We start from the raw sequence: 5,757 nt of genomic DNA, 5'->3' as shown, positions 1-5,757 counted from the left end.
TATAACTGATGAATGCATTAAATCACATATAATATAAAATTTTATAGTAAAAGAACATGAAAACATCTGCAAATTATTCATATATTAAAGAAAAAATGTGAAGATATGTACCTTTTAAAATAAAAAAATATGTATTACGTACTTAGAAAGAAATACCAAAAGTGTTTACCTGACAATGTGGATTGGTTATAACTGGATAATGACATTGTGTGTGATTTTTATTGTCTTATATGTGTTTTCAATAGTGACTTACATATTTTTGTAAAGAGAAAAATTTTGTTATAATGGATATAGTCAAAATTTACCCATGTTTTTATGAAGTTGTAAAAGGCTTAAACCAAACTTACACCAAACTATTTATGACCTAAGTCTGCAAGATGAAATATGAATAGGTTTGCCTGCGTTTGAATCAGTGACTATACATGATGGTTACTTATAAATCTTTTGAACTTGGGAACCTCTAAGCTATTGACACCTGGATCCTACCTCTGTCCATACTGTTCCTGCATTTCTGAATGTTACCTGAGCTATAGACCAGAGTGGTTTATACAGATGAAGTCAGCATGTCTCCAGGTTCTTGGCATAGAAATTTTCATCCTAAACCCAGTTTGCACCAATCTGAACAACATGCACTTACTGTTTAAATGCACACATAGAGTTAATTTGGCCTATGGAGCTGACTTTTTCTTTAACAGTATGTCAGTAAATTGGGAGCTCAATTGTTTCTAATTTCATTTTAATGCTTCTAATAAAATTTAGAGCCCAAATAAATTTAAGGTACCATAATTATAATAAACTATTATTACACAGAAATTTTATTTTGCATGAAATACAGATTTGTGACCACTTAATAATTAGACTGTAGACTTCTAATGGAAATGTAGTAAACCTTACTGTGTCGCATGACTTCTTTGTTTTATGGAACTCGGTTGTGCTTTGTAAACCTAACATATTTGAATTTTTTTTAGGTAGTTTGTCAAACAAATAAAAAAATCAGAAGGAAGGAAAATCCTTCAAGTTAGGCACCACTGGGATACAATTTGGACTAAAATTAATTGGGAACCTTGTTTTGGAATCCATTTATTGTGTGATGCCACAAATATATGACGTAATTGTTTATTGTAGGTTTTTTTCCTGTTTTTAAAGGTGATATATATGGCATATAGTTCTCTGTGATAATTGTGAGGATAATCACCATGGACTTTAAAACTGGTGAAACAGGTGTAACCTTTGAATAATTTATCCAAATAATTATGTAAAAACAAATTTTGAATAATTTATACATTACACATTGCATGTTGAAAAAAAGGGAGTCCACTTTTAATGTCATACTTCTGAGGTTAGTATAGGATGAAATAAAGATAAAAAGGTTCCTACCTCACTTCCTAACTCAAGTGATTGGTGAAAGCATTTACATGGACACTGATGGGAAGCAGTGTAATATGGACAGGGAACACCCAGGCTTTGGTCATTTGATTGCTTTTTTCAGTAATTATTTTTTGCATTTGCCTTATTTTGTAATCCTTTAAATAATTTCAACAATGCTGATTTCATTGGTCTCTATTAAACATTTTAAACTGCATCTATTTAATTCTATATCTTAATTCATCCCTTGAGTAGCTGGACTGTTTCTTGGAGGGCATTTTTTTTTGGTTTCGTTTTTTTTTTTTAGCCCTAAGGAGACTATGTGTGCGATACTTTTTAAGCTTCGCTTAACTGAGATGATGTTTTATTGCTTTCTTAAATGATTATCAACTTGGCTGAATATAGAAGTCATTTGTTACAACTTTTTCCTGTATAGCTTCTATTCAAATACCTTTTGATATATAATATTATGAAGGAGATGCCAACGCCAGTCAGAGATTTTTCCTTTGTCAGACATTTTTGCCAAATGTTTATGAATTTCTAGTACATATATTCACTTACTTTTATTGAAGTACAGCTGATTTACAATGTTGTATTAGTTTCTAGTGTACAGCATAGTGATCCAGTCATACACATACACACATGTATTCTTTTTCATATTCTTCCCCATTATAGTGTATTACAGGATATTGAATATAGTTCCTTGTGGTAAACAGTAGGACCTTATTGTCTATCTGTTTTATATACAGTAGTTTGTATCTGCTAATCCCAAACTCCTAATTTATCCCTCCGCTACCCCCTTTCCCTTTGGTAACCATAAACTTTTTTTCTATGTCTGTGAGCCTATTTCTGTTTTGTAAATAAGTTCATTTGTATGATAAGATAATATGAAATAAGTTCATATGTATTCATATTTTAGATTCCACATAGAAGTGATATAATACGGTATTTGTCTTTTTTGTCTGATTTACTTTACTTAGTATAATAATCTCTGGGCCCATCCATGTTGCTGCAAATGACATTATTTCATTCTTTTTATGGCTGAGTAGTATTCCATTGTATAAATATACCACAGCTTCTTTACCCAGTCATCTGTCAGTGGACATTTAGGTTGCGTCCATGTCTTGGCTATTGTGTACAGTGCTGCTATGAACATCAGGCTGCAGGTATCTTTTTGAATTAGAGTTTTCTCTGGATATACGCCCAGGAGTGGGACTGCTGGATCATATGGTAACTCTATTTTTAGTTTTTTACAGAACTTCCATACTGTTTTCCATAAAGGTTGCACCAATTTACATTCCCACCAACAGTGTAAGAAGATTCCCTTTTCTTCACATCCTCTGCAGCATTCATTATTTGTAGACTTTTTAATGATGGCCATTCTGACCAGTGTGAGGTGATACCTCTTTGTAGTTTTGATGTGCATTTATCTAATAATCAGCAAAGCTGAGCATCTTTTCATGTGCCTGTTGGCCATCTGTATGTCTTCTTTGGAAAATGTCTGTTTAGGTCTTCTGCCCATTTTTTTATTGGGTTCTTTGTTTTTTTCTTATTGAGTTGTGTGAGCTGTTTGTATATTCTGGGAATTAAGCCCTTGTCAGTTGCATTGTTTGCAAATATTTTCTCCCATTCTATAGGTTGTCTTTTTGTTTTGTTCATGGTTTCCTTTGCTCTGCAAAAGCCTGTAAGTTTGATCAGGTTCCAGTAGTTTATTTTTGCTTTTACTTCTGTTGCCTTGGAAAACTGACCTAAGAAAACATTGCTATGATTTATGTCAGAGAATGTTATGCCTGTGTTCTCTTCTAGGAGTTTCATCATGTCCTGTCTTACATTTAAAGTCTTAAAGCCATTTGGAGTTTATTTTTGTGTTTAGGATGAGGGAGTGTTCTAACTTCATTGATTTACATGCAACTGTCCAGTTTTCCCAACATTACTTGCTGAAGAGACTGCTTTTTCTCCCTTGTATATTGCCTCCTTTGTCAAAGATTAATTAAGCAAAAGACTGTGGGTTTATTTCCGGGCTCTCTGTTCGTTCCATTGATCCATATGTCTTTTTATGCCAATACTATGTTCTTTTGATTACTGTAGCTTTGTAGTATTCTCTGAAAGTCTGGGAGTGTTATGCCTCCAGCTTTGTTCTTTTTCCTCAGGATTCCTTTGGAAATTCTTGGTCTTTTATGGGTCTATATAAATTTTAGGCTTATTTGTTCTAGTTCCATGAAAAATATCATGGGTAACTTGATAGGGATTGCATTAAATCTGCAGATTGCTTTGCGTAGTATGGCCATTTTAACGATATTAAATCTTCCAATTCAAGAGCATGGGATAGCTTTCCATCTCTCTGAATCCTCTTCCGTCTCCTTTGTCAGTGTTTTACAGCTCTCGGCATAGGTCCTTCACCTCCTTGGTCAGGTTTATTTCTAAGTATTTTATTTTTTATTGTTTGATGTGATTTTAAAAGGAATTTTTTTTTTTTACTTTCCCTTTGTGATATTTCGTTAGTGTAAAGAAATGCAGCAGAGTTCTGTATGTTAATCTTGTATCCTGCTACCTTATTGAATTTATCAGTTCTAGTATTTTTTGTGTAGTCTTTAGGGTTTTCTATATAGTATCATGTTATCTGCATATAATGACAATTTTACCTCTTTCCTTCCAGTTTGGATCCCTTTTGTTTCTTTTTCTTGTCTGCTGTGGCTGGAACTTCCTATACTATGTTGAATAGAAGTGGTGAGAGTGGGTATCCTTGTGTTGTTCCAGATTTTAGTGGGAAGACTCAACTTTTCACTGTTGAGTATTATACTGGCTGTAGATTTATCATAAATAGCTTTTATTATGTTGAGATAAGTTCCATCTATACCCATTTTGGTAATGATTTTTATCATAAAGGGGTGTTGAAAAGTACATATATATTATTTTACATTTAAATTATGTATGTTTACATATTATTTATACATGTATTAAAGGTTTTACCCAGATGTTTTTCTCTTCATTAAGCATTAAACACTCAGTGAGACCTTTTAAAGTCAAGCCTTTTTTCACCTCAGGCAAATATTCTTTCCTTACATCATTTTTTTCTGGAAAATTTGTTCTGGACTTTTCCTTAGGATCTAATTTTTGTGTATTAGGTCCCTTTTGGCTAAACTGTTAATGTTCATTACTTATTTTTCTCTCTTTACCTTTTTTTTTTTAAGTAACTGAAAGTGTACATCATATTTGTTTTCCATAATATTGATTTGATTTTTCAGACTGACCTTAACTGCTTCTAATGTAAATTATAATTCTGTTTTTCTTTTTAGTATCATTATGAATTTTCTTATCTCATGTATTATCTTTTAATTTACCTGTTTCTCAGCACAATTTTATTTCAAGCTCTTCTTTTATTTAATCATATCTTATTTCATAGAGTTTATCTTGTTTCATAGATATTGAGAGAAAAGGAAGCACCTAATTCCTGATTTTTTGATTTATTGTTTTAAAAGTTTTAAAGCATATTTTCTCTGCATTTTAAGTACTTTATTCTTTGTATTTTATAGTGCAGAATCATAATATACACAATATACTGTTAAGTGATTTTTTTGATAAATTTTTTACTTAACGGCCAGAAGTGTCTGACAGCCTAGTGCTTACATATATGTAGGTGTTTATATATTTCTTGAACATTCTCACTATCCACTTTCATTACTGTTAGAATCTTCGCCTTATTTTCAGATGGATGGCTAATAAATTGACGTAAATGTGTATGATTGAGTCAGATGTGGCTGACTTGGAAACAGAATAGAGGCGTGGATGATTCAAGCAGGGAAATGTCATATTATTCACTAGGCTTCTTCTGAGTTGAATCAATTTTCTTTGCGTAACTTTCTTTGTATCCCAGCATCTAGTTCAGATACAAACTATGGCTGTTTCTAGTTTTCTTAACAATGTTTTCCTCATAAACATTTTTAAAACGTGGAATGTACTACATAACAATATACATACCTAACAATAATATGGATTAATTATTTGAATATAAAAACACTCATAATGCCACTATCCTGTGATTTCATGTTTTACACAATACCTTCCAAAGCTTTTATGTAATCTTTCAAAATTATACATAATAAGAAAAAAAGTAAACATGTAGTTTCCTTCTAGGAGCAATCCTCCTTAAGGAAAAATGCATATTTGTGTTTTGACCAAGAAAGCCTTTCTAAGACGGGTGGGGCTGAAAAGAGTTTGTTCCTCCCTCAGGGTATAATTTTCTTCCTGCCCAGAGTGGAGTGAGGCAGGTCAGTGGACCATGATGGCAAAACTGAGTCAACATCGTCTGAACATAACTCACACTGTATAGAAGCTGTGCCGCTCATTATTGAAACTTAACTAGCTGTAGGAAAAGCAGCAGAAAACTTGACA

This window comes from Vicugna pacos, chromosome 4 (assembly GCF_048564905.1).
Source record: "Vicugna pacos chromosome 4, VicPac4, whole genome shotgun sequence".
Lineage (NCBI taxonomy): Eukaryota > Metazoa > Chordata > Mammalia > Artiodactyla > Camelidae > Vicugna > Vicugna pacos.
The sequence above is the reverse complement of the archived record's forward strand: the minus strand, read 5'-3'. Positions refer to the sequence as shown.